General features: G+C 37.3%; 2 protein-coding genes across 3 annotated transcripts in view; one reads left to right on the top strand and one right to left on the bottom strand.

Moving 5' to 3' along the window:
• The window catches only part of Filip1l (filamin A interacting protein 1 like), a 45,961-nt gene extending 25,504 nt beyond the window's left edge, over nt 1–20,457 (bottom strand). Inside the window, exon 1 of the mRNA XM_027943249.2 lies at nt 20,362–20,457. The gene's annotated coding sequence lies outside the window, so the exon portion shown is untranslated. The remainder of the gene's footprint in view (nt 1–20,361) is intronic.
• Cmss1 (cms1 ribosomal small subunit homolog) overlaps nt 1–22,159 on the top strand; it is a 331,345-nt gene that overhangs the window by 28,961 nt on the left and 280,225 nt on the right. The window lies entirely within an intron of this gene.

Below are 22,159 nucleotides of genomic sequence, written 5' to 3'. Positions count from 1 at the left end.
CCTCCCTTCCCTTCACTCCCCTCTGCCTAATCTAAAAATACTAACAATTTGAGTACATTTGCTCCAACTGTTTTCTCATTCCTTGTTTCCCAGTAACTTCACTATTTCCCATGGGACAGTCAGCAGCCTAGTCTACTAAATCCTGTCAGGAAAGGAAGTAGGGGTTTATTTGGGGTGGGGGTGGTGAGGGGGGTTGGACACAAAACAAAAAAACTATACCCTCAGCAATCAACTCCAGAGCTTGGGGCCAGGAACTAGTGGGAACTGAGGGCAGGAAACCCTGACAACCTTTTTAGAGACTTTTGGCTGTGTGTAGTGATGGCTGGATACATGTGTGAGAGAGGATGAGAGAAACCACTCCTGATAGTTGGTGAGTGGGCTAAGACTAAGTCACTATTTCTTGTGTTATATCAGGAACATTTGAAGGTTAAGTTTGAGGTGAGTTTAGGGTCTTGAAGAAAATATAGGGTGAGTAGAAGCTCCTAAGTTGAAGTTGAAGCTCTTAAGCCTAGCTTCCTTCTTTAAGTAGAAATGATTTGAGATAAAATAGTAACTAATCTGTCTCCATTATTCTTTTTAATTAATTAATTAATTTTTTTAGTTGTTGATGGACCTTTATTTTTTATTTATTTATATGTGGTGCTGATAATTGAACCCAGTGCCTCACACATGCTAGGCAAGTGCTCTTCACTGAGCCACAACCCAGCCCTCTCCATTATTTTTGTTAGCAAATTAATAGGGTTTTAGCATTGATATGACTGACAGATTATCATGACCTCTGGATTTGCTAGCAAACACAGATAAATGATTTTGAGAGCTTTTAACCAGGGTTCTCATAATCTTGAAAGTAGCATGGAATCTTGAGATGCAGAACTCTCCAGACCTGAAATCCATTTCTTTAGAGCTGTGTATGGAGATTATGACTCCTTTTCCCATTAATAGTTCTGATTAAAATGCCATTATACAGGAATGTTATATTATCTATGCCATGGTTTTTCCAACCTCAGCACTACTGACCTTTGGAGCCAGATAAATTCTTATTGTGGAGAGCCATCCTGGGTACTCTAAGAAGTTTAGCAGCATCCTCCAATGATAACAACCAGAATTGCCAGTCTTCTGGGAGCAATATTGCCTTCAGTTGAGAACCACTGATCTGTTTGTGTGTGTGTGTGTGTGTGTGTGCGCGCGCGCATGTGGTGCTTTACTACATGCATATATGTTTATATATAAGCCTGTCATTAAAATTTGCAATCCATCATCCTGCCTTATTCAGCTTTACTTAAGGAGGTGTAACATAAAGTTCCGATCTGAGTTATATACACTTAGTGATTCTATCTGCCCTTCTAATGATATGTTCTTTATCAGTGTTTCTCACATTTCAATGTAATTTGAATCACCTGGAATTTTGTTACACTACAGATTCCAATTCAGTAGGTCTGGGGTAGGTCCCAGATGATGCCAGGTCTGCTGGCCTTTGGACTGACTACAGATAGCAAAAATTTACTATTTACCTGTCAGATACTTCCTGAAAATGAGACCTTTGGTTTCAAAAAGGTAAGGAAGGAGCAAAGCCTGTGTTGTTTCCCCATATCACATTGCCTCTCCAACTCCAAATGTAAACCATTGCCTGAGACTGTTCCCACATATAAGGTGTCTATCAAGGAACACTCTCAGAGTGGAGAAACTGTCAATCTAAAGAACAAATTTTATTTATTTCTGTTTTTGTTTTTTTTTTGTTGTTGTTGTTTGTTTGTTTGAAGCTAGGAAAGTTTTTACACATTTTGAAACTACCATCTCCATGTTTTTAATTCAAGGTTTTACTGGTTACAAAAGATATTTTCATGTCTGACATGATCTAAATGTCCTCATTAACAAATCAAACAGCCAAATCAGTCATTCTTTCATGAAGAAAATCTGACTTCAACTTAAGTAAATATGTAAATACACATTCCTCTAGCAACCATCTCACTTCCAGACATAGGAACTTGCCCTGAACTACTTTGAAGACAAAGCAGTATTCCATCCAGTGTTGGTTCTGAGCAACCCTGCTGCTGCTCTCCTGGAACTCTAAGAGTTAAGGCTTGCTTTCTTTTTTATTTTTTCATATAGTTTTTGGTATTGGGGATTGAATCCAGGGTGCTTTACCACTGAGCTACAACCCCATCCTTTTTTGGTTTCTTTCTTTTTTTTTTTTTAATAAATTTATGTATTTTTTAGGTGGTGCTAAGAATTGAACCCAATGCCTCACATGTGCAAGGCAAGCACTCTACCCCTGAGTCACAACCCTAGCCTCCTTTTTGTTTTTTTTTTTATTTTTAAGCAGAATGTCACTAAATTGCTTAGGACCTGGATAAGCTGCTGAAGCTGGCCTTGAACTTGTGATCCTACTGTCTCAATTCCCAGGTTGCTGGGATTACAGGCGTACACCACCATCCCTGGCAGGAATAAGGCTTTCTGTAGTTATTCCTTTGTCTGGTGCCCCAGAGAGGTTTCCAACCCAGAAATAGGCATTGGTAAGAGTTAGCTAAGCATGATGGATATTTTGAGAGGGTTATTGGAAAAGGAGAATTCACAGAATAACATAAACACTTCTGGCAGGTCAGTTTTGGAAAGAGTATATGTATCAAATGCCAATGTAGACACTAATTCCCTGAAAGCTCTCCATGCCTATACCTCTGCAAAGTCTTTGTGTACCCTCAGGGGTACATGTTCCTCAGTTTGAAGACTACTGTCTTGGAATACTCATATTCATGTTCAAGTACTGACACTACAGGATTATAGGAACATTCACAGAATCCTGTCCAATAAAAACAGGTTGAGGAAGCTGGTTTTATGGACACAAATGTGAGGTAATTAAATCCAAACTGGCTTAAAGCAGTGTCTTATTACAGCTTTTCTTTAGAGTTTCTATTACGGCTCAGAATTGTTATAACTTCTGTGGTTTATCACTATTATTATATGCAATACAGTTACTATTTTTTTTTGAAATTTTCACATCTGTCATCCTGAGTGTTCTTTGGTACCAACCATGATGCTGGCTTTTTGATACAAATTATATATTCAAAGGGTCTTTTAGTTTTTATTTACACACACATATGTCAGCACACATGTGCCTATATTTTATCTCCTCTGTGGGAGACAGAGTGTTAGTAATATACATCACAGAATACACATATGAAGCAGATGGTATGTCTAAATACTATAATGCCAGTCACACACCATAAGAATTTATATTACAGTTCTTGCCACTTTTGATTTTGTATTATTTATATATATCATAATCAACCCTACTAAAATATAAACTTCTTGAGAACAGGAGGAGTAGCTAAGTGATTCATTTGTGTCTCCTACAGAGTCTACTACAAAACCCTTTGGTGGGAACCAAAATGAGCATTTTTTTGAATGAATGAAGAAAATGAACAAGTGTACCCTTCTGTAGAAAATAACTGCAGCATTGTCTTAAGAAGTTTTATCATTTTTTTAAAAGAAGATTCTCTAGGGTTTACCAGGAGGGTTCTTTTTAAGCATTTAAGAAAATGAGATGTAAGTGGGTTTCCCATCAATGTTCTTTAAGTACATTATTGCCTCTATTTTGTAGTTACAGAACCTCTAGAAAGAGTCAGGACTTTTTGAACAACTCCTTTTTTCCTTCTTTAGATCCTTGTGTTAGAACTGTGTGCACTTGCTTGCTTAAGGATGTTGATTACTAAGCAGAAAATTACATATATCGTACTGTTTTATTCATTTTTATATCTGCTTTCATGGCCAGAGTCTGATAGTTTGGTTTGGATATTATCCTGCTTATCTTTTAGCAATTCTTGTTTAATATGTAATTTTAATTGTTGCACCACACTGACATCAGCTATGTTTATGGATAAATAACTAGAGTTCCAGCAGTTTGCAGAGTAATTAGATGGAACTTACTAGAAAGCTTCCTTAATTTGAGATAGGCTCTTAGTAATCAGACCTATAATTTATGTTTTCTTGCTTTTTCAATGGGACTTTTCACTGTTCAGTCTAAGTTTTAGGGGAACTCATAAAAATAGCCATGATCAGTTTTTATTCTATGTATGCAGTTTTCTTTTATCTCCTAAGCAAGTCAGACTTGTATTTTTTTTTCCAGTTACAGCTATAGCATACCATAACCATAATGTAATGTTTGATTCATTTGACTTGGTCAGCAAGATCTAGAAGAACAGTAACGCTTTTTTTTTTTTTTTTTTTTTTTTTTTTTACTTTTTGCATCTGCTAGCCAAGTATGAGTATACATCTGTGTCTGTTCTATGTCCTTATTACTGAAGATCCTGTCATCATCATTGAGTCATTTAGAGACACCATAATTGGGCCCAGATTCAGCAAGCTGAGTTACTATTTTCCTTCATTGTCAAACAATACTTAGGGCATGAGTGAAGTGATGGAGATGATTTTAATTTGGTGTCAGAGGACTATATGTTAAAAATGGGTCAGGATTCTTCATCATCTGGACAATCTTGTTTGGTTCCCTAGAGGGCAGGGGAAGTGAAATAATAAGATGTAAATCGTCAAATGATCTATTAATTATTATAAAGAGCTTGGGTGCTTTTAGCAGATAAACAGGATTCTGAGAAGAGGTTATGTAATCTTCAAATTGAGTGGAGGACTGGCATTGGGGCAAATCTTGCTCTCTTAAAGCAAAGACCAAAGTAACTGACTGATACAGGGTCTTCTACTAAGAAGAACTGCTTAGTAGAAAAGGTGAGGGTATAGAACCAGAAAAATACCAACTTGAGAGCCCACAGTTACAGAACTTGGAGAGTCAGACAGCTACAAGGAGAATATTTTCATTCTGAGACTAACCAAGGTGCCTGTATCTGAGCTAGGAAAGACACCCTGTACACCACCAGATAAGGACTTGCAAAGGTGCTCAGGCTGGGTATGGGACAGGAAACAAGAACTAAGTGGGGAGTGACAATAAGGACAACATGTAAATCTGTGCCAGGAGATATAATTACACCCTGACCTATGTGTTGCCCACTTCTATGTGTTGTACTGTTGGGGACTTTTTAGTTGGAACCTTTTAGAATGATGGATGTTCACTTAATCCTACTATTGTGGGCTGGGGATGTGGCTGTGTGGTAGTTTGCTTGCTTAGCATGCCTCTGAGGCCCTGGGTTTGATCTGCAGCACTGCAAAAAAAATCTAAATAAAATAAAGTAAAAATGGAATATGCCTTCTCCATCCCATTTCAGTTTTTCTTATTTAAAACGATCTATACATATTTTTCTTTTTACCATTTACTTGGATGAATTTTTAACCTTGTTTTGAATATATTAAAACAAGAAAGAACTTAAAAAAAAAAAAAAACAATTACCGAGAATACACTGCTGTGCCGAATGAGATCCTACTCACTTTTCTTTTTGTATTTTTCTTTTTCCTCCTCACCCCCCTCTGAATTTAAGTTCTTAATTATTTGGAAAGACTCCTTAGATAGGTTTTTTTTCTCTTCCAAACTTTCCATTTTGATTGCTACTACACCACACACACACACCATGCACGTGCACGAAAGAAACCAATCTGTCTTTTAACAGATTGAGACTGTAGGTCTTTGACAAACTGTTTCAGGTGGATGTCTTCCCCAGTCCTTCAGATCTACTTGGGCCTTTGATGCCTTCCCTGGGCTTCCCTGATGCTGTAGGAAAAAATATTCAAAAAGCATTCAGGCCAGATGCAGTGGTACACACCTGTAATCCCAGAGACTTAAGAGGCTGAGGCAGGAGGATTGCAAGGTTAAGGCCAGCCTTGGCAACTTAACAAGGTCCCGTCCCAAAATAAAAAAGTGTTGGGGATGTAGCTCAGAAAAGGGGGTCTTGCTTTAACCTGTGTGAGGCCCTGAGTTCAATCCCCAGTGTGGGGGTGGGAGCTACTCAGCATGAGGTGCTTATGTGCATATTCCTGATAGCTCCTCCTGGTACACAGCATGCAGAGCCACTTTTAAGTATGAGCTAGTGATGGTGCTGTTGGGATTTTGCTCATGTTCTTAACACTCTCCATTCCTTCCTCCCTTCCTACAGGTTTGCTTCGTACTTTGTTTGATCTCTGTTGTTCTGTATCTTATACATTTGCCTTCTTTAGGATAAGGCTGATATTCTTTCTACTGACTGATCCCTATTGCCCTGGTAGTAAATGGCAGTAAACAGTGCAGGTGACTGAGAGGCAGGGCAGATGAGATGACAGGGAGCATGTACCTTTGCCAACATGAAAGCATCAATGGGGAAGAAGTGGTGGAATACTACAGAAGGGGAATTGAATCCTGGCTTCCCCACTTCAGTGTAGTGTTAGTTGAGTAAGCAATTTACTTTACAGGTCTTATTTTCTGCACCTGTAGACTAGAGACAATATTAGATCCTCCCTCACAGTAGAGTTATTCTGAGTATTAAGTACAAATCAATCCATAACATACTTAACATACTGCCTGGCATAAATATATGTCCATTGTCATTGGAAATAGAGTGAGGAGCATTAAGAGAGTAGATTTTATTTATTTATTTATTTGTTTGATTCTCTGTTTTTGGTGCTGGGGATAGAACCCAGGGCCTCATGTATGTAAAGCATGCTTGACTGAGCTGCACCCAGGCCCCAAGACAGAATAGATTTTAAATGTTCTCACCACACACACACACACAAAGGTAAGTATTTGAGATGATAGGTATGTTAATTAGCTTGCTTTCACCATTCCACAGTATACTCTCACACTAGAACATCCTGTTGAAGACTATAAATATGTTTTTTCTTTTCAATTAATAATTTTATAAGTAATTAAAACTGCTAATTGTTCACCCTTGGGGGTGGGGGAAACAACAGAATGGTAAGGCAGCATAAGAGAGCAGCTCAGCCATAATAGGCTGGTCTAAAATAGGGGTCATCTGTGGAAGAAACAGTAAAAATTCACATTGGAATAAAAACTAAAAGGACATAATCTGTGTATGTGATCTACATTTAAGCAGTTCATTTGTCTTTACAGCTGTGCTCATTGTTAGCCATACTATATCTATCATTTTAGGTTACAGTTTGATCTCAGCCTTGGCACTACTGACATTTGGGTTGAGTCATTGTTGTGGGCTGTCCTGTGTATTATGGAATGCTTAGTGCATCCAAGGCCTTTACCTACTAAATGCCAGAAGTAACCCAGTACCCCCAACTCAATTGTGACAATCAAAAAATGTCTTTACATTATAGATGTTCCCAGGACAGGGAGTGGGAGCAAAATTGTGACTGACAATCACCATTTTAAGACATAGTTAATTTTTAGGAAAACTTCTGGTGGGTCTCTTTGTATTATCTCTGGCATTCATAACTCTTCTTCATTAGTTGTTGCTTAAATGTATTTGAGGTTAGCTACTTTTTTCCATTTCTGTTTTGTTCTCAGATCTACTACTCAGGTCTTCTCCCTTCCTGGAAAAAAAAAAATGATGCCTTGAATGTACAATATCTAATGAAATGCCGTGTATCAAAATGGATACTAATAGTGACCTTCCCAAAGCCTCACTGATGTTCTGTTCATCTTACCCTTGCTCTTTCTTCGTTCCTTGAATTCACATAATCATAGACTTGGTGTACCTGAGAACCCCAAAGCAGGTTAGACAGACTGACCTAGGACAGACCTGAAAGGAACAATATTTTTTTTTGCATATAGTAGGGCTGAGCTTGGTTTCCATAGTGAAAGAATGATGCAGGATGTTTTATAATGTTTTTTTGAGCCCCTCAGAAAAAACATACAAACCAATAGATTGAGAGATACCCACTTAACACATAGAAGGAGCAAAAACTAAATATCCTGAGAAACAGGGTATTTACAGTTTTCATGTTGTTTTATAACTAAATTTTCAGTTTATTTTGTGAAGTTTAAACTCTTAAGCAATCTGAATTTCATTCTTGGATTTCAGATTAGTATTCCTAAATATATAATATTTTTTCAAAATGTGTATATTAAAAGAGATACTATGAAGAGTTTTTCTCTCTCCTCATCTTTATCTCCCCAACTGTGACTGCTGATTCTAGCTTCTTATATGTAATCATAGGGTTGTTTTTTTTTAATGAGTGAACAAGCAAATACAAATAAAATTTCTTATTTTCTCTCTCTTTTATATAGAAAAGTAGTTTACTTTTATGAACACTACTCTCAGCACTTTGCTTTTTGCAGTTAAACATTTCTTGGAGATCTTTCCATTAGATTATTGTTCTTAAGCAGGATCAGAAAAAGGAAATAAAATGTTATGAAGTAAATCTTTACAATTTCATGCTAAAAAAAAGTGAAAATGTGTAGGATTTTAAAAAATTGGAATAGTGTACAAAGGTACAGGGTTCATATATGCTTTTTTGCTGTTTCAAAACCTTTAATATTAAGACAAATTCTAATAATAAAATTCCTTGATTTATAACAGAACCTTAATTGTTAAACATATGTCTTTACAATGTCTATGAGTACCTGCACTTATTTTCTTAGTTGAGAAACTGAGGCCAAGGCAGTTAAATGCCATCCAAGGCCATCATTTTGATAGCCTGACAATTGGAATGTAGACTCCAGTTCCCAGTGTGAGACTTGTCTTATTGAGAGGAAGAAACAAGCATACTGAAGACCTATTTTGTGCCATTTATCTCAATCCTTTTAACAACTTTATGAGGTATTATACCTACTTAACAGATAGAGGAAGGATCCAAAAAAACAAAATTTAGGGAGGTTAAGTAATTTACCAAACAGCACAAGTAACCAGACCAGAATAAAAATAACTGCCTTCAAAGCCTGTGTTTTTTTCACTAACTAGAAAAACCAGACAATGATGACCTCAGAGGAGTTTCTTCTTCCCATCCTGCCTCCTTCTACTCTCCTTTGCTCACTATGCTATAACCACACCAGCCTCCTTGCTGTTCCTCAAATACAACAGGGACTGTGTGCTTTTGTGCTGGCTGTCTTCCCAGGGGGTCACTGGACTCTCTTACCTCATCTAGTACCTTCTAGCATGCTACATTTTACTTATTTATTTGATTACTGCCTGGGTCTCCTAGAATGAAAACTTTATGCAGTTGGGGTGTGTGGGGGGGTGTGTGGGGGGTATTTGTGTGTGCACACATGTGTGCCTGTGTCTGCACACATATTATATTGGATGATAATTGGTGTTTGTTATATTCAGTGCTATATTTCCAGTTTAAAAACTGGGCCTGGTACTTAATTGGTATTCAAGAAATATTTGCTAAGTATTTGAACAAAATATCTTTTTTCATTTTGAACTAGGTTTGATGTAGATTGTCCTTTTTTCTCTCCTCAGATGACAGGTAATTATTTAAGTAAGGGTGTAAGTGTTGTCCCATCCCTCTACAACTCTAGAAATAACAGAGTTGAGCAATTATTATATGTCATATACCATTTTAGTCTTGGAAACAGTCATAGGAGGTAGGTATTAATGTCTTTATTTTACAAATAAAAATAGACTCCGAAGAGTTAAATAATTTGTCAAAGGTCCTGGTAGTAATTGGCAGAACCAGAATACCGATGTAGTTTAGACTCTAAATCCTGCTTCTCACCACCAAGACGTAAGTCCACACTTCCTATCTCATATATCAAACACCATCCTCACCAGTGGTTTGTATATTACAGTAGTTTGCCTTTCAAAGACACACAGAATCACCACCACTAGCAATCCATTGTTTTGTCACGGTATTTTCTGTAGATTCAAGGCTACTCAGAGCCTTGATCATGAGACATTAGTAAGTATTCTCTTAATCATTGCAATAATATAGCACACTTGGTCATTTGACATAAATTCATGATTATTTTTGGGTGGTTTAAAAATTGTGACTTCGCCAGTAATAACATCTCATGTTCCCCAGAGGAGGTGAATTTGTCATAAATACCATTTCCGAAGAACATTTTCAAGGAACTTAAAGTTCTTGGAAAATATTTTTAACAGGCAGCCTTTTCTCAGTCATACATAATATTACATACCCTTAGGAACATAATATTACATACCCTTAGAAATGTGTATTATTTTATCTTATTAAGAATATTTACATGCATTTCTTTTATCGCTCAAAATCCACTTTTATTATTTGTTCTTTTTGTATCTTAGTATATTGAGGAAGCAGAAATGGATTATTTAAGAAAGGATTGTAGTAGTGCATGCCAATAATCCCAGCTACTTGGGAGGCTGAGGCAGGAGAATTACAAATCCCTGGCCAACTTGTCTTAAAATTTAAGTTGAGGGATGTAGGTCATTGGTTGAGGGCTTACCTAACAAGGCCTTGGGTTTAATCCCCAGTTCAAAGGTAAACCACCACCAACAAAAAAAAAAAACATGCTGATGTAGCTGTTAAATTTTGTTTTTAATTTTCAATTGTCCTTTTTTCTCTCCTCAGATGACAGGTAATTTTCATTCAGGTATTGCAAATAGGTACTTTGGAAGATTAGTATAATTTCTTTCTTTTAATACTTATGGGTTGCTCTTCTAGTTTTTTCTCCTTTTAAAAAATTATTTTTTGCAAAGAGTAAAGATCTTATTTGAACCAAAATACAAAGTGTTTTTTAAGTACCTGGTTGCTGTATTTTTTTTTTCAAAGACTCTCTCTTTTTTTTTAACTTGCTTTCTTATATTAATTAGTCAGTGTTCAGTTCATCAGATTTAACATAAGAGGCCAATGCAGGAGTCAGCTATGTGCCAGAGTGGGGGGGTGTTTACTGGCTTTCACCTCCATGTAATCTGGCTTTCTGTGCAGAGGCAGTGGCTAACGTGGTATGCCTGGGAAACCAAATATTTCCGAATTTGTAAGTAGGAAATTCAAGCTTTAGAAATTTAGAAACCACAACAACAGGGGCTTATGTTCTACTGTGAATATTGAAGTCACATTGTTTGCCATTGAAACAGGGTAGCCTGGAGCCCTGATGGTGTAATTATGAGACATTTTGATCCTTAGAAAGGACTTCTGTTTTTTGTTGGTTTGTTTTTTGTCCTTCATCTTAGCTGTAGTAAATTAGTAAACAAGAGACAAGAGAAATGGGAAAATTTTAGTACACCTAGTAGTATTTAGAGAATAAGACAATTAATTGAATGATGAAGGTTTCTGTATAGACTGACTTCTTGCTGAACAAATAGTTTGGTCCTAAGGCACAATGAGCATCCTTTATCTCCCTTACCTGACTTTTCTCAGTTCCTGAGGATGATTGGTTTATGTCTCTTTATGATTTTTGGAGAGCTAGAATTTGGGCCATACATGAAGTCTATGATAGAAAAGTATGAAAATGTTTTATTCTAAAATCTGTTGGAACATAAATGATGATTTCTTTTGTGTGTCCTCTTGCATGCATGGTTTTGTCATTTGAGCATTTTTATCTTTCCCTTGATCAACAGTGTAAACCATGTGGGTCACCTTTTCCTTTTTGGCTACTTCTGAGAACTCAGAAGACCGAGTTCATAAACAGAGTTTGATCTTACTGCCTGTCCTCTAAGGGTTCTCTTAAAATGAATGTGTTCTACAGAACGCGAGCTTTTATGGTGAGGGCAGTTCTATCAAGATATTACACTGGTCAACCACAGGTCTGCCAAAGATGAGAGCAGTTAATTGGTCCTGGGTCTGCTGCTCAGTTTGTCCCTAAGCATGAGTTTCACCCATTTAGTTCTGTTTATCTCTATGAGAAATGTTCAGTGCGGGGCACAGTAAAAGAAAAGGATATAGTATACCCCATGTATGTGTTGTTTGAATTCATTTTTTGCCCTAACCATATTTTACCTTGTGATTTAAATTTTCAGAGAGGGCAACTATTTCAGGTGTTCAGAAGTTGAAAAAAGTATTTCCTGAAAAAAAGCACTGATTTCAGTAGCCCTCACTCTTAAAGTTTACCCATGCAGAGCTCAAAAAGAAAAAAGATAAAATCCTAGTTCTTACACAATTAAAAAATCATTTTCAGAAAAACCAGGTATCTGGTAGGCAGGAATTACTAGACCAAAACCTGTTTCCAACTGTTTGACCTGGCCTCATCTGCCTGTCACCTCAGCTGCAACCTGGGGAAAGCAATACAGTTCATTTCTAAGATTTTTTTTTTTTCATTTCTAAGATTTAGAAAGTCTTTGGAGATCCTCAAATCTCAATTCCACAAAACAATAACTTCCAGCAACTTTTAGAGTCATTCCCTCCCTTCTTTCCTGTATAATGTTGTACACAAATTCACATGTCAAGAGATTTTATGGCTTGTCAACTCTTTGCGGTTCATAACTATATTGAAAAACCTTAATTGGAATTTCATGAGATTCACTTTTGGTTCTTTGTATGGAAAGCATCTGCTGTAGTTCAAATTGTGCTGTAAAAGCAAAGTAGTAAATCTTTTTTTGTTCTGACATAAAATGTTATGCTAACTTGAAAGTATAGTTGAACTGAAAAATTCATACCTGGGGAGAAGCATTTAGACTATTAGTTTCCAAAATGGAATCTCAATCCTCTGTGCCTAGGATTTGACCTACACCCTTTCACCCAAGGAGGATGATTTGTCTTAGCAAAGTTTGTGTGTGCCTCTAAGGCATGGCAGAACTTTCTAGGTACAACAAGGAGATTCCAGGCTAGCTTTTAAGCCTTTTGTAGTCCTCTGCTTTCTCTGGTCGTTTACATGCTCAGTAACTTGTGTCTTAATTTTGGTGACTAAGATATCTTTAGGAATGCTCATGTGGGTTTATCACAGAAGGGATAAGCCTTCTAACAGAGGAACTGGGAGTAACAGGATAACCTTCTTTGAGAGTGACTGAGATTAGGCACTAGAGACATGGATTTTCTTCAGTAAGTTTAATCCTTTGCTCTATAGCTAGGTCTAAGAGAACCCAAGCTCTTCAGAAGGACTGTATCCTGTAAAGCACCTCCTCCTAAGCCTGGCAGAATTCTACTGTAACATCAGATGGTAAAGAAGCATCATTCTTGTGGGCATAACTAAAAGAGTAATAAACAGATAGTTGAGCATTTGCCCTAGGTATGGCACTGTGCTAGCTACTTAATCATCACATTTAACCTTCACCTTAAAGATTTAAGTCTTTTAAGATGTCTTCCTTTCTCTGAAGGCTGAATAATGGATTTAACAATCAGAGTTTGGGTGTTCTAATCTTAATCAAAGCCTTTTATCTCACTTTACCTGGGGTTCTCTTTTAATAGTAAATGTCCAAGGAATAAATCCTTTGTGGAATGCTCCATTCAGTAGCCCCATGTATATTTCAGTTCCCATCCCATCTTTTCCACGACTGTTTCTTAAATTATCTAACCCTGGCTGATTTCTCTTCCCCGAGTCTCATCGACCTTAGGGTTTTATGATACAAAGGATACTTCTATACCGCTTGACATGGGTTTGTGCTACATACATAGTTAATGACCAAATGATAGAGAAGTGAGAAAAACCATCTTCCTAGGGAAATATATTCCTCTTTGGCTGAAGTGGTCAGAATTTCCTCTTGTTATTGGAGCAGAATAACAAGTTCCTCTTGTTCCTGTCATTTCTGAGAAGGGGAACTATTCAGTGAACCAAGGAACTCACTTGAAGACAAATTTACATGAAATCCAGATAAGGAGAGTTGGATGGAGAATCCTAACTTTGCCTGTGATTCTTTGAATATTTGCTCAGTAAAATGAGTTTTATGAAATTATAAGAATGATGTTACTGGGAGGAAATGGAACTTCAAAGCATTTGATGAATCTATTGTCATCTTTATTGGAAATGCCTTCTTATTGCTCATTATATGAAAGCCTCAAGGATAACATACAACCTCAAACATAATGGTTTTTTTTAAATAATGTGTTTATCCTGATAATAAACGGATTGGTGTTACTTTTGTGTGTGTGTGTGTGTGTTGTGTGTGCGCGCGCGCGCTAGGGATCAAACCTATAACCCCATGCATGCTAGGCAAGCACACTCTACCACTGGGCTACACCCTCAGCCTGATGTTGTTTTTAAAGGGAAGATAATTTCCCTTTAACGGTAATGGATACATTTCACAAAACTCTGTGGAATGATTCACCTCTTCTGCTATTCCTAATTAGCAGGGCAGCAAGTTCAGGCTAAGGGATTTCCACAGCATTTCACTGCACTCCTTTGTCTTCAGCAAGAAACTGGGAACTTTTTCTCATTTTCTCCCTAGGCTCCTAGGCCAAGCAGCCCTTCCTTTTCTTCAAATTTAATAACAGCAGACACTTAAGTCTTGTCAGCCCAAATGTGATGAATATTTTACATTCCTCTCATGATCTCTACTCAGAGATTTGTTTTGATTCACATAAAAAAAAGAAATTTGAAAAGAAAGGGGGGGAAAAAAGTTAGTTCACCTTTAAACTTTTGTTCCAGGACTGGTGGGCCATGAGACACAATAAATCTGGCAGATTTGCTTCTGTCAGAGCAGCCTATGTTGGAGGGCTGACCTCATCCTTGGGGCTGCTCTAGGAGCAATGATTTGGAGCTCTTGCAGGCTTAAGTGCTACAATTATGTTAAGCTGTCCTGCACTTATATGTGGACTCTTTCCTCAGTTAGTGCGTCTTATCTTAGCCAATGTGTTTCTGTAATGACATGATCAGGAACCTGTCTTTTCACATAGTCACTGTACTTGATCGGAGTTCCCTTAGGGGTTTTTGCCCACCATTCAGTCTTTCCCAGATGGTTGGGGTTGATGACCTTGTTCTCTTTTTTGAGGTTTATGGGAATTGAAGATACAGGAAGCTTACCAATGAATAGATGGCAGAGCCAAGAAAAATAGAACTCAGATTTACTGACTCATTATTCTTGGTCTTTAGTCTCACCATTGAGACGACACTATTTGTCTATGTTAATTGTCACTAGTAAGCAAGTTTGGAAACTATTTTGTTGTAATTTTTTAAAACACTCCTATATTTTTACCTAATTTTTATTTTCAGCTAACTTCTTGTCTACATTGTTTTATAATTCCTTTAAAAAATGGCAGGAATGTGACCATGACTGAATCCACCTTTTTGTGCATGACCTGCTTAGGGAGCTCAGTCCTTGTCATTAATGTGCTAGTTAGTACCAATAGGTACAGCTAGGTTACTAACATGGCATGGTGTGCAGTGAACTTAGTTGTTGGGCCTGTTGTCTTATCTTGTGTTTAAAACAGCTGACTGCAGAGGAAGAGAGGTACTATCCCCTAGGTTGGTTTCATAGGTGGACATTGGAGTTACCTAACTTTGAAATTACAGAAAAATCACTCCAGTTCTGTAAAATCTGGCATATGCTAATTCAGATATAGAAAGTACCCACAGACCTTTTGAAGTCAAAATGTGTGCTTAGGAAAAGGCAGTATACTGGTTTCTAGTTATTATGGGGACAAGCTGTTTGGGTCCTGTGATTATATCTTCTAGGTCCTCAACTGCAGTACAGAGATGAGAAAGATTCAGAGGAATCCACCCTTCATTAAGGACAAAACCACTCTAAGATGCTTGTCCATATTTTACTTCCAGTACATTCCATGCCCCAGGGCAATTCACCTGGTATTCTTTTACCACCTTCAATCTCATTTGGGGAGGGAAGTAAGTAAGATGGATGGAGGTGGGCAGAGTAGAGAAGCATCTGATTTAGTCTACCTACACAGCAAATTCTGTACAGTACGAAGCACATGTCACTGCCTTGACTTAATCTAAGTTTTCCAGTTTTTGTGCCTGTAAGTCAATTCTATGTCATTAATTCAAGCATTAGCAGAAGTTTGTTTGGGGCTCCTTAACAAAATCTATAAGAAGGGGCCCTCCCTAGCCCACCATGGGCAGAAATATTCTTTTCTTATCATATAAGAAGCTTCTAGGTTATAATTTGTTTGGGTATTTATCTAACACTTGTCCCACTGACAAACCTGCTAACTAGCTAGATACTTTCCTAGTTGCCACAGATAGAGCTAGTTGTAAAACTAACCCCAGAGGAGTTTATAATCTGGAAGACAGACAATGAACAAGTAGTTAATGTGTAATTTACAGGCATATCACAGTGCTTAGTGTGAAGGAAAATAAAGCAAGACATTACTAGGAACTTAGAGCCTTCATAGGTGATTTCCTGTACATTTTGGGGGTAGGTTGTTTTGAAGGCATTGAGCCAGAATTTTTAAAGGGAACTTGCTGGCTGGGGAAGTGTGGGGAGTACAGAATGCTTAGTTGGTAGATAATGAGACAAGGTCACTTCTCAGGTTATTAGTTTCGAACTAAATGTCTTTGACCACAGAGCACACTTTTCCAGGGCACCTCTCACCTTCCAAGTAGAGTGGGCTTTGCCATCCAGCAGACCTTCAAGTGCATTATTATTTGAATTTTTTGTTTTCTCTTTATCTCTCTCCCATTATTGCAGCCTGATTGAACTGTATTGATTTTTACCTCCCTCCTTTGCCTTCTTACTACTTATTAACAAGAACTTGAACTTTTCCGCTTTCTTTTTTTAATCAGTTTTATATCTGAATTACCACCTGCAGTGCCGTGGCTGCTTCTGAGGCTTCTGTTTGCCTCCCTTTCTATCATTAATTAAAAGAGAAACAACTGATGGGCCCTAGTCCAAGAATGCAGGGGGCCCTGGCTTTGCCTTTGACAAGCTCTGGGTCTCTGGAGCAAGTCACACTGTGGGCATCAAATTCTTCTATAAAGTGAGGCATCTGGATCAGATAACCTTCACTGCCTTCTCTAGCTGTAAAGTTCTGTAGCTATTCCATGCCAGAAGTGGGTGTGGGTTGGTGTGTACATAAATGCTCTTGAGCCTGGGGTAGCCCATTGTCCATTTAGTAGAACTTAACCAAGGCATTTTTCAAATTCATATCTGTGGAATTGAACATTTGTTATTCTGATGTAATTAATATTTATTCTTTTCCTGATTAACAACTGTCATTTGGGCTAGAATTAATAATCATAAGTACAAAGAGTTGGGTATGTGTATGTATCCCTGTCTCCTTTGTATACCTCTTCCCCACAAATACATAATTTTTCAAGCTGATTGTTAAAAAGTAATTATTATATATCCTTAATAGTTAATTTTATTTGGGAACAGTAGAGTGTAAGAATGTGAGGAAGGTCAGATTAGAGAAGGAACACTGCCAATATGTTATTCACAGTTCTTGAGGTCAAAATTAAAACTGGTACTGTCCTATCAGTCTGCTAAAGCATCTGAGAGAAGCAGCATGGAAAGACACATTTTTCTCATATCTGAAAAAGAAGCAAGGGACTTTCCTTGGTGAGATTTCCCATCTTTGTAAAGCTTTCACAGGGCACTGTTAGTGTAGATGAAGGTGAGGGAGAAAAAAAATCTCAAGTTGATATTTTTAAGAAAAAGTAACATGCAGAATGCCTTTCTAGGTGATGATCTACTAGGAATTAGTGCATCTCACAAAATGATTCAAGACATCACTGCCTCACATTATTTCACATGATCAGCTAGAGGAAGCTATAAAAGTCTTTGCACACATTAAGCCTAACTGATTGGGTTGTGGCTCAGAAATACTGTGGTGATAGCTGAAGCAGCCACAGAAATACTTCTTTGAACATTTGTGATGCTGGCTGAATATGCAGAGTCTCTTTAAATCCTTATTTAAATACACTATATAGAAAATAAACAATCAGTTCAAATTAAGACTAATTTAGTTGCCAAATACAAATTAAGTAAACCCTAAAAATCATTTTAAGTTAATGATATACCCAAGAGGATATGGTAGGATGTGTTCAATTTTTCAACGATAATGACTGGCTATGTGAACAACAGATGGGACATTTCAGTTCCTGAGGGAGGTTGAGACCAATATTCCTTTACATCTGCTAATTATTATTCCACAATATCCAGACTTTTATGAATAGTCCTCTTCCTTCTCCCTTTCCTTTTTCCTTTCAATAGAGGGTCTTTTTTCCCCTTTATTCACCTTATAAAATGTTCACTTTTCCCTGAAACACAGATATGAACAGAACATGACCTAAGAATTGTTATTGGAATTTTTTTCTCCCCAAAGTTTATTTATTACCAGAAGAACTTTTTTGGAGGGAAAAGGGCAGAGAACCCTAAAATGAAATCCACAGCTTTTTTGAGAAGGCAAATGAATGGAAATTGCAAGACTCCTGGAAAAATAAGACAGTCAAGTTTTGATGCATGTTTTCACTTTGGCTGTTACTATAGATTCCATCACAGCTTTAGGAAAATATCATGGCAATACCAGCGATTAATAGACATCTGTTATAAAGGCACAAATTGATAAGTATAGCATTATTATGTTCTTTACTTGGAAGTGTAAAAATACATGTTCATTCTGTCAAAACACTTTTTTCCTTCATATAGGGTGTCCTAAGGACTAAGAAATGCTTACCCACAGAACCCATTGTGAGATAATGTATCCATGATAAATCTTGTGTAACTTTCATTTTTTAAAAGTGGTTTTAACATGTAATTATTCCTTGAACCATGTTTTACTGTTAATCAATGGAAAAATGTGGAATATTAAAGTATATCATATAAAAATTTTAAAAGTTGATGCTTGTCTGCTTTAACATAATAAAAGGCAAAACTCTGGGAAACATAGCTATTAGAGCTTTGATAAAAGCTATGATTTTCAACAGTTGAGCTATAGTTGATGGTACAGATGGTACTTTGGATATAGCTGAAACAATAATTGATGGTTTCTGTTTCCCTCCTCCTCTATTAGATTCAAAAGTACAGAATACCTTTTTCCCAAAACAGGAATTTTTCAGTTTCCAATTACTTTCTATATCAAATAAACAACTCTTCCATTGCATATTCGGTACTTCACAGTGACCTGGATGTTGGCCCCTTTCTTTTCATTATGGTAGGCTTCCCTGGGTTTGAAATAATAGTTTTGAGGAACACTTACTTCTCAGTACTAACCTGCAGTTTGTATAGCCTATCTTCAGGCCAAATAACATATAATTTTTCTTTTAGAATACAAAAACCAAGTCTTGCTTTGCTCTAAACAAAATTAGCAAAAGCAAAGCAAAACAAAAAAAAAAAAAAAAACCCTGAAGAAACAAAAATGGTAGGCATCAATTAAAAAAAAAAAAAAAAAGCCCAACAGGAATTACTGGTAATTCCCAAATTTTGAGCATTTTTAAAAAAATGTTGTTTCAAATGATGAATCTCACATTTTTCTCATTTTTGACAAATATAAATAAAATGTAAATTCACAACACACCCATACACCTCAGATAATTAAAGTACTTTTTTTGTTAAACTTTTACTAAACATAGTGCCAACAATATTAAGCATTATACAGTTTTCAGAGTAAGCCAATATAATAACAGCCTATGGATTATGAATTTGTATTGTGTATGCTTACAAAACATAAAAACTAACTAAAAAGGGAAATATTTCTGCACACCATTCTTAAAGTTTTGTTTTACAATGTATGTTCAGACTAGATAAATTTTGAGCTAGAAGTCAGTTTTTCATTTCCTATTCCACTGTTCTAAACTTGACATAACATAATCTTTTATTTTTAATTCCTGTGCTGATTTTTAGTTTGAAAAGTAAATATGTCGATTTTCAGTGACTACCAAGTGAACACTTGATCACACTGTAAGGATTCATTTATAATTTCCTGTTCAGAGTCTTCATGTGACTATTAATGGTTCAATATACCAGTGATTAAAATTATTCTCATAGACTTCACCTGTAAATTAGTATATTTTACATATTATCTAAAATATGACTTTAGAGATGATAGCTTTAAGTCAAGCTTGCCATTTACCAGTGTTTGGAGTCGAAGCTGAAAGAACTCACAACTGTTGGTACTTACTTTCTTGCACATATTTGACATGTGCTTTTTAAGAAAAGAACAGTATAAGATTTTTGAAACTTAAAAAGATTTTGAGTTTTTATTGGCTTCATCCTAATTCCAAGATGTATTACCAACAGTATTTCTCTAGTGTTTTATAGTGAAATTTACACAGAAAAATAAGAAAACCGGCACTAACAAATTCACTACCATGTGGCAGTGTTTTGCACTCTGCTCTTGTTAAGACGTGAGCGAGTTAAAGTTCCGAGGAGCGATAAGATAGGGAGGTAGAGTTATTACCCCACCCTTTCCCCAAAAGATTTCTCCATACAAAAGATTTAATGTGCAGCCCACTTGGAAAGTGTATGTAACAGTCAAACCTCACTTCTCCACATTAAATTCTAAACCCCAAACCTGTTTTCTCCGGTGGAGAAAACTTTTTACTTAGGTCTCCTTTGAGTCGAAAGGGTTTTGAAGCTAGACTTCATTGGATGCGCTTTGCGAAACCTGTCTGGAGTTCGTGATGCTGAGACAAGGTTAAAAGCCACCTACAGACACGCGCCCTAGCTCCCTGACAGCAGTGCCCCACACAGGAGCGGAGCGGCTCTCCGGGCTTACCTGAGCTGCCTGCGCCGGGCCGGGCGGGGCCGGGCCGGGCCGAGCCGGGGCCGCTGTCGCGCCGCGCTGCGAGCGGGCTGTGCGCGCTCCGGGAGTCGCCCGAACAATGCGAGCGGGACGGCGAGCGCGCCCGGCCTATGGGCGTTACGTCACTGCGCAGCCTTATAAGGCGCTCCGCATGTGCGGCGCGGGCGGCGGGGGCGCCGGTGACAGCCAGACCGTCGGCTGCTGCGGCGCGGCGATGAGCCCCTGCTCCGCGGACGTCTAGGCGGTGTGAATGGACAGTGGGTCCTCCGCGCCCGGTGGCGGAACTGGGCTGTGGGTCGGAACGCCCGCGCCCTCCCTCCAGGCTAGCCCAGTGATTGGGGTCAAGGGCGATCAAAGGCTCCTAACTTTTTTCCCTTTGGATCCCTAACTTCTTTAATGAGTTTGCATTTTTAAATGCATGTTTTGTTATTTTTATATAAACCTTTGTAAATACATTTTTGTTATATTTGTTTTTTGGTTGCTGAGGGAAGACTCGAGAGAGGGACAGAGAGAGAGAAAGAGAGAGAGAGGGAGAGAGAGAGGGGTTTTGGCCATATCGGGTGATTTAAACTTCAAACCCTCTTTTTCCTCTTTGTAAAGAGTTGGGGTCCTCAGAGGATAGTATTTTATTTCCTGATGATGTAACTACAAAACAATTCTTCAAGTGATGATGGGAAGGCCAGATGAAATCTGAGTTTTTCGATGTTTTCACTGAAAGAACCTTCTGGTTCCTCATTTCTGCATGCCTGTGTTTTAACGAAAGCAGTTAAAATGAATAAGATTATTTGGCAGGGAAAATATTTTAAAAGAAATTAAGTGTTTCGTGCTGTACTTATTTGCAAGAAAAAGTATAAAAATAGAATCTTAGAACCAGTTTTAACTTATTTTTTCTCTTATACCAGCAAACAAAATAAGACAAAATATAAAAGACAAAAATATAAAAGAAGAAAAAAGAAACTGGCCAAATATGACTGAATTAAGCCTAGTATCCTCTAGGATGGGGCATATTTACTTGTGTAATCCTGTTCTTGTAAATGAGAATAAGCCTCCTAATTATCTTGAGTATCAACAAGAGATGTAATCTCTAAATTCCTAGCCCAAATATATGAATCTGCTAAATAAACTAGGAATGTGACAGCCTTATTTGCAAATCTCAGGTGAGTTAAGTAGTTTTAGTAGCTTGAGTCTATTTAAAAACCGTTTTAAATTACATTAAAATAGGGTTGCTTCCTATTATGATGTACACATGTCTGTAGAATTATTGTTCCCATATGTTTTGTCAAATAGGAATAATGAAAATAATCTGCTTGTTTCTTCTTAGTGTGGAGTGGAGAAAGGATGGTTGAAGAATCATATAGTTATTGGAAATGATGCAGGGCACAAAAATAAGATTGTGTCCTCTGCTCAAGTAGACACTCAGTTTTGCCAGTACTTCTGGGTCATTCTACTATAGGGAAGCCTAAACTAAACTTGTTGTTGCTTTTCATATCTACTGTTTAAAAAGAAGTGAATGACCATATCCTTCAGCTGAATTTAAAATTTGTAGTTTTGTATTAACATTTTAGATGATGATTTGGTTTATTACTTTGCCCTATGTTCATGAATTGCATTGTAATTGTTTTTGTCTTCTGTGGTTGCCTTGTACTTATTAAACATGCTTTTTGATTGTGCTAAGTTTTTATTACAGTTTAATTAAAATGATGGTCATGAAAGCTGCACAAACACCTGAATCTCAGCCCCAAAATGATAGCATAAAGTACTTTAATACTCC

This window comes from Marmota flaviventris, chromosome 8 (assembly GCF_047511675.1).
Source record: "Marmota flaviventris isolate mMarFla1 chromosome 8, mMarFla1.hap1, whole genome shotgun sequence".
NCBI lineage: Eukaryota > Metazoa > Chordata > Mammalia > Rodentia > Sciuridae > Marmota > Marmota flaviventris.
Note: the sequence above shows the minus strand (reverse complement) of the source record. Positions and strands in the feature narration are given on the sequence as shown.